This window comes from Seriola aureovittata, chromosome 15, assembly GCF_021018895.1.
Source record: "Seriola aureovittata isolate HTS-2021-v1 ecotype China chromosome 15, ASM2101889v1, whole genome shotgun sequence".
Taxonomy (NCBI): domain Eukaryota; kingdom Metazoa; phylum Chordata; class Actinopteri; order Carangiformes; family Carangidae; genus Seriola; species Seriola aureovittata.
Window position 1 is genome coordinate 2,875,151 of NC_079378.1, and position 8,535 is coordinate 2,883,685.

The window sequence follows — 8,535 nt, forward strand, 5'->3', positions numbered from 1 at the left end:
TTTTTTTTTTTTTTTTTTTTAACTTAATGAATTATTACATTTTCATTGAAACAACATTGCACAACATTTTGTGATACTGTACTTTAATTGTATTTGTGCCAAAACAGCACAGAGAATAAAAAGACTTGCTGCTGGCTGTTTTGAGGGGATGTCCCAGCACAAAGACCTCCACTGTTTGTAGAGTATGTGTGTGTGTGTGTGTGTGTGTGTGTGTGTGTGTGTGTGTGTGTGTGTGTGTGTGTCACACCTCTGGATCAGACGTCACGCAGTCACACTTTGCTTCACCCACAGTCACACACAAATTCGTCACCATTGGGTGTCACTTGATGTCAGAGTGAACACACGCTCTCTGACTCGGAGAAGTGACGTAGTTTCTCTTTTCACTTCATTGTCTTCTCTCTCTCTCTCTCTCTCTCTCTCTCTCTCTCTCTCTCTGGGTCGGATCCCACGCTCAGTTTCCACTCTGGCTGATCCTCGTCCTATTGTTCGGTTATTTTTCTTCATGTTTCTGTCGGGTCACTCTCTCTCGACCGGACGACTCCACCCGCCCGGGTCCGGGCCAGTTCAGGCGTTGGAGTTAAACTGCTACGATATAAAGCACTGTTGTGTTCTGCTTAAATCCCCAATGCCCTTTTCTTTTTTTAGCCGTGACTGTTGGTCTGTCGGTCCACCACATTGGTCCAGACTGAAATACAGCAACAAATGAATTGATTTGAATTTGAATGAATTTTTATCAATTATTATTAATTATTTTTATAAATGAAACAAGTGTAACACGAATGGTACACATAATTGACATATACACGACAACAAAGACAATAAACACTTAGAGATATGGAAATGAAAAGACTATGGTGTGTGTGTGTGTGTGTGTGTGTGTGTGTTTTTCACGTTTATATGTGATGTAGTTGTAAATATCTGTCTTGAGAGAGGGTGAAAAGGAAAGTGTAGTACACATTAATGATGTAATAAATATAATTGTAGGGAGAATATAATGAAATTATAAAATAAAAAACTATATAACAATAATAATTTAAATGATATTAAAAAAGCAAAAGTAATAATAAATCTCACAACAAAAATATGCTAATATGATATTATTAAACATTTGTAAATAGAGTAATATATAAATATAATCATAGGGAGAATGTAATGAATACAACCAAAATATTTAATAATAATACTTATAATAATAAATAATAATTTATGTATCAAAAAAAGGAATTGTAATAATAAATCTCATGAAAAAAAACATGATAAAATGTGTTGATAGAATAATATAATGATAATATAATTATTAAGATATTTCAGTCTGGACTGAAGTGGCGGACCAGTCGACTGAGCCAGGCGCCACAACAAAAACAAGTCAGGCAGCAAAGTTTCTACAATCTCATGTCGTCACATAAAAATCCACTACTCGCACTCTTTCACACTCGGCGTGGGTGGACACGTCAGCTGAAAACCACTTCAGAGGAGTTCCCATCCTTCCACCTGCTGGGAGCCACAATCAGCTCGGTACAACGACTCCATTTTTAGATCCTCCATCAGTCCAGAGACGAACTGTTACTACGTCGTTTTCTCATCTCAGTCGGAGGGAAACCACAACTCAGAGCCCAAACAGTGTTGTCGTCTCTTTGGTGAAGAGATCTGAAAGACAATTTAAAAAAATCCATTAAATATAAATATGCTTGTGATGCGTATGTGTGTGTGTTTTTAAGAGATATTTGTTTGACGCATATACGCTCCCCCTGGTACCGGCATGTCGTGATCCACCGCCTCCACCCTTCCCCCAGCGGCAACAGCAAAGCCTCATGGGAACTCAGAAAAGCCAGTTTGGTCGTGATCACCCAGGAGAGAAACGTGACTCATTATTTCGACGGGCTGCGTTAATACTAATATCTCCAGGGGATTCTTAAAACAAGACTTTTCATCACCGTACGCTGTGAGGAAACTGGTGCTAACTGACGGTCCATACCAAATATTTCATAAACGTGTGAGTGTACCGTCGTGAAATTAGCTTTTCGCTATTGATAAAAGTTATTAAACAACAAGTCATAACTTTTATAATCAGCCTTTGCGTATGCTTTCCTTTCATGCTGACAAGTTAATTAGGTTCAGCTCTCTTCTCATTTTAAAACCTTACCAGCAGCAATAAAACTCTGGAGCCACGTGTGTCCGCCCCGTGAGGGAGCTGTGATTTTTCCTACATCACCTCGTCAGGATCCAAACGAATGTGGTCAGAAATGACGATCAGCCCAATTTAATATAACATGAACCAAAATTAAAGTTGCTTTATGAGATATATTGTTGTTTCTGTCCAGTATTTTATCTCTTCAGTCACAGTAATGTGTTCATGTCCATTTTCTTCTGCTTATCCGAGGTCGTGTCACAGTGGCAGCAGGTCAGTTAAAGTATTCCAGACGTCCGTCTCCACAGCAACATTTTCCAGCTCCTCCTGGGGGAGCCGGAGTCGTTCCCAGGCCAGATGTAATATATAGTCTCTCCAGTGTTTTCTGGGTTTACCCCGAGGACTCTTACAAGTTAAACGTGTTGGGAGAACCTCCAAAGGGAAGGCGTCCTAACAAGATACCCCGAAACACCTCAACTGGCTTCTTTGGGCGTGAAGTAGCAGCGGCTCTACACCGAACTCCCTCTGGATGTCCGAGCTCAGGCCGGAAAGGTTAGCCGCCTGTATCTGCAATCTTATATCTTTCGGTCACTGCTCAGGGTCGAAACGATGATCAAGTGGTAAATTGAGAGCTTTGTCTTCTGGCTCAGCTCCCTCTTCACCACAACGGTCCGGTTCAACGTCCGCTTTGCTGCCGACGCTACACCGGTCCTCCTGTCAATCTAGCGCTCCATCCTAGCCTCAGCTGTGTTTAAATGGTCTTGAGTGAGAGATTTTTTTTTAAGAAAAGCATCAAATTCAGTGACACAGAACCATCATCTTTTTTTATTCAACACATACCCACAAAGCAACCTGACCACCAACAGTCAAGATATTCATCTGCTTTAATGCTAGCTGCTGCGATTGTAGCGTTGACTCTTCCTAACGCCACACAATCCGATGTTTTTGTCATTGTCATAGTTGTATTCTTCAGACCCGACCGACGCTGACTCAACTGTTCAAGAGTCGTGGTCGTGGTTCACCCCAAAAACCTAGACAACGGACTTTGGTGCATAAAATCAGTGGAGTTCCCCTTTAAGGATCCTGGAAGTTCCTGTGGATCTGTGTAGATTCAAGACTGTAAACGCCCCACCGCTGGTTAAATGGCTTTTCCTTTTTCTTTCTTTTTTTTTTTTTTTTAAATCTTTGATATGCCCACTTCATTTTACCAAAGGCTGTGAGGACGGAGAAGAATTAAACACTGTTTGAAAGCTCAGAAAAGAGCTTAAAGGGCACTCGTGACTCTGAAATGCCTCTTTTTCCCAGACGTGCTGCATGTGAGACACTTAACATCTCAACATGAAGCGGCCCGGTTTCTCTGATGAGGACAGGAAGTAGGAAAACAAGCAATCAGCAATTTGACATCTCATCAGCCAAAGATCCTTTTCTTGTCTCTGAAATGTCAAGAAAAAAAGAGGAATAAATACAGACAAAGAAGGTTTTAATGAAAATACAGACTCTATTTATTTGTGATTTATGCAACACATCCTATCTCCTGGGGTTGATGTACTTCCTCCCCCCACATACAGTAGGTACATCCCGTCTAATCTACCTCGACATGTCTGGATTGCGATTTAAAAGAGCAACGAGCACTGATCAACCAACTGTGTAACTTCATCACTCACTCAGTCAGTCAGCGACATTCGTGTTTTAGGTCCAGCCAAATATGAAACACTATCATAGGCCTTATTATGTATCTGCCCATTAAAATAGTGGATTTATTTGGCTGTTAAATGGCACTGATCCCACAATGCTGCCGGTTGCTGAGCTCCATGAACGAGTCTGTCTAATTAAGATTTAATAGACGCCAATGAAGTGACAGAACTACTGGATTGATGCCAGTGAAATCTGATCCAGACGTTCGTGTTTCTCACAGGATGATGGCGATCCTTTGACTTTTCATCTTCATCATTTTGAAAAACGGCTCAGCATTGTGGCTGAAAGTCCAGCCCACCTCGCCCCAGGTGAACAGCTTCTGAGAGCTCCTTCTGGTAGGGGTCAGTGGAGGTCCTGACCTTTCCAGCATCTCTGATGGAAAAAAAACAGCTTGAAACACAAGCTCCTGGGTTTGCAGGAGTAGTTTTCATTCTTTAAATGTACTTTAAACATCTCAGAAAGGTGGTTAAAGTGGTGGCGGCTGTGGCTCAGGAGGTAGAGGGGGTTGGAAGGTCAGTGGTTTCGATCATCGGCTCCTCCGGTCTGCACGTCAACGTGTCCCCTTCGCACGACACTGAACCCCAAATTCCCCTGATGATGTACCATTGGTTTGTATAGAACTAGCGCTGTGTGAACGGGTGAATGTGACCTTCATTTTAAAGTGCTTTTGAGTGGTTGTCAAGACTAGAAGAGCGCAGTCCACTCACCGTTTAGTAAGAGGAAAAGGCCTACACACTCAACGAAGCTAAAGTTCTGTATTGATGGTGAATACTGAACCTCCAGTAAGTGGCAGATTGCCACACAACACACACACACACACTCACAGGGTATTTGCAGTGACCCTGCCGAACAATTTGAAACACATATACGCCACAACAGTAAGTTAATGACACAGCGGAGAGGCTTTTAATTTCCTTGAATTGAACCGTTCTCGGCACAGAAAACAGCAGAGTTCACGGCTCTCTTTATATAATAGCTTTTGTTTGTCCCCCGCTCCCACAGAGAGCTGTTGTCATAGCGATGCAATCGTCTCCGGCTCATCGCTGTATTGTTTTATTGCCGTCGTGTTGCAAGAGGCCGGGACATTGAAGTGTGCGGCGGCGGCGGCGGCGGCGGCGGCGTCTCTCTCTTTCTCTCTCTCTCATCACTGCTGGATGAAAAACTTCAGAGCTCCCACTGAGGACCGCAGAGCTGGAGATGATCTGTGCTGGGTGAGGTGATGAGACGAGACGAAACAAAAACACACCCAAGCATCTCCACTACAAGATGTCCACTCACACACACACACACACACACACACACACATACACACACCATAACCCAGCCATCTCCCGGGAGCAGCATCATTAACGTAGAGCTATAAGAGTTGTATCTCTAAACTCAACTCAAATAAGTAAAAATAAGTATATTTTGCAAAGTGTTAACTTACTGGAAGACTCGTTCACCTTAGATGACTTGGACCAGAACAGAAATCCCCCGGTCCAAGAAAAGACAGGGGATTTCTATGTGTTTTACAAGTTGTGATTATAAAAACGCCTGTGGATCCTCCACAATCAGTCAGCTGTGCGATGCCAAGGGACCACACTGATGGCAGCTTAGGAGGTAATAATGGGGCAAGAGGTCGAGAGCACGTGCGTACTTGGCTGTGTGTGTGTGTGTGTGTGTGTGTGTGGTGTGTGTGTGTGTGTGTGTGTGTGTGTGTGTGTGTGTGTGTGTGCGTGTGTGGGGTGACAGACGAACAGACTGATCTTTATGACAGAGGAATTGATGAAGACAACAGACTCAGTGTTCATCTGAAAAGGTCCAGGAAACGACCGGCTGGAGGATTGTCATTGATCAGACGCTCTCTGTGTGCGTGTGTGTGTGTGTGTGTGTGTGTGTGTGTGTGTGTTTTGTGAGACATCCGAGACACGTGTTTGGACTGATGTGATCCCTGTAACTTTCCTTTCCACCTGAGAGCACATTACACCCATTTTAGTATCTTTACATTGGCTCCCAGTCTCTTCTAGACTTGATTTTATTGCTGGTTAATAACAACTGTCTCTCCCTCTATGCTTCCTATAGTCGCTGCCCTTAGGTCACTGAACGCTACACGACGACCTGTAGTGATGCGACCGCCGTGGTTCACAGGGAGGTTCGCTGCTCGCCACGATTTGAATCCAGTCTGCTGAAGAAGCGACGCTGTTTGATAGTCAAATAGCTGCAGGTAGAGTGAGCTCACCACCATCTCTCTCTCTCTCTCTCTCTCTCATCATGTGACACACAAACACGTCATTTCACTCACAGCGGCGGACGGGGTGAAGTCGAGACGTGCAGGATCACAAACTAAAGATTCAGCTGTTTCATGTGATGTGACTCTTCACCTCTGGACAGGATCATGTGACTCTGAAGGACTCCTGCTTTACATGTATGTAAACTTCATCTTACTGAGGTTGAACCTTTATTTAAAGAGACTGCAGTTTAAATAAGAGAGTTACAGTGTGTGTGTGTGTGTCTCATCCTCTAATGAGGATATGAATATTTAATATGCTGGAGGTGCAGGTGTTGTAAAGTCATCTGATATCATCTCACCAGTTTGTAACTTGAGGTCACTGATTGAAAGCTGTTGTCTGCTCTTTACTGTTGAAGGAACCAAGTTTTATTATTATTAATTATTCACCTGTGACTCGTTAAACAGACACTGCAGATAAAGTGTTTACTCTGTTTAAGTTTGGGACTCACAAAAGGGACAAATTATAAAAAGTCCAGCTTCAAAAACACGGAATACTACATTTCCCATAATGCAACAAGTTGCAAATTTCCTTCATATGCTAGCGTTTTTTAATACATGCTTTCTGTGTTTATCTCCAAAGTCCATATCAGAAAAAGCAGGTTACATAAACGCAGTATATTCACCTACATTTACCTGTTTTACAATAACAAAAAAAAGGAAAATTAATTTGAAATGTAGTTTTTATCTAAATAGTAGCTGGTTTGTAACTTCCTATTTTTTTTTATACATGCTATTATTCTAATTATCCTATTTCCCGTTAGCATCTTCAGTCTTATTTTGTGTTTAAATTGTACTTCCTGGATTGTATTTCTTCATGTAGCGTGGAGATTTCCTCTGCGTTATTTGTTCTGCTGTCACATAAAACTTGTCTTTTCAAAACGTCAGTCTGAATCATCTGCAACCAAAATATTCCCCAAACAGGTTGAGTCAAATATTGGAACATACATGTAATTTAGTGGATGTTTTAATTCACATACAGGTGTGGATATAGCCTGTAGTGTTATAATAATAATAATAAGAAGGACTTACGTCACTTTCATCAATGATCCATAAAATCAACGATTCAAAACATCCTGTTAGAAACCTCTGGCTTACATTCAGCCCCTGGTCTGTCCATTAACCGACTCCTCCAGGTGAATTATAATAACTGGGATTATAGCAGGTGATGGAGCAGGAAAGCAGCAGGACTGAAAACCAGCAGAGCGTTAAGCACCGAAGCGTCTGATCCAACGGAGACACGCGAAGGATTTGGGTGTTCTTTGGGTGTATTTTTTTTTTTTTAAGCCGGTCGGTGAGATGCTCCGTCCTGTTGCTTTTCTCTAGGCAGTTATTTGGAGGATATAAAGGCCTTTTTAAATCAGACAGTTCGAATTAAACCCGGCAGGACTCTGTGTCCCCGGGTCCCTTACCCTGCTCTCTCCTAATTCCTCTCTGTATGGCGGCCATTTTAGGACATTTCAGACTCAGCTCGTCAGGCTCAGCTCTACACTATAGGTTTGACTTTATCAGTACAGTAGTCCTTTGTGAAAAAAACAAATAAACACGGCCCTCTCATTCATTTCAATGGAGCCGGTCCATAGATTCAGTAGGTGGTGAAAACAGCGAGATTTGGCATCGTAGCGCGGCATAAACCTGAACCTGGCGCAAGTTTTTGCTGCAACACATGATGTCATTCCTCACGGTGCTGCATTGGACAGTCACATACTGTGTACGCAAACGCACGTACCCGGTTGATTCGTTTGCTCATTAATGACGTTCGATTAAGAATAAATTAATTGTCTGAGAATCGTGAAATCCTCTCCAACTGGACTTCCTGTATCGTACGCAATGTGTCAAAAACAACAACAAACCACACGCCCTCACACTGTGCTGACTGTCTTCAGTCTGAAGCCACGCTAAGCTAAAGTCATTCGAGCTAAATGCTAATCTCAAATACCTGCGAAACTGACGACATTCCCATCAGTCTCAGCTGTACTTTGTGTTTGGTGCTAACTACGCTAAATGCTAAACTAGGACGGTGAACATGATAAACATTACATCTGCTAAACACCTGCATATTTTATCATTGTTAGCATGTTAGCATGCTAGTGGGTTCAAAGTTTTCATGCAAGTAAAACTTTATTAACTCTGGTGATCCTCTGACTTTTCATCTAGCGCCAACGTCAGGTCACGTTTTCAATTTGTCCAGTGCTTTTGTTTCGCGACCAAAGTCCCATCAGCCACTGCTGCATTTTGTGTTTGGCGCTAACTACGCTAAATGTTAAACTAAGATGGTGAAGGTTAAACACCTTTATGTTAACGCTGTATAATGTGAGCATGTTAGCATGCCATCAAGTTCAAAGTTTAGCAGGTAAGTTAGTTAGCATGTTAATGTTTACAGGTTTTGAGGAGGTTAGCAAATTTACAGTTAGCATGCCACATTAGCAATTATCTCAGAGAT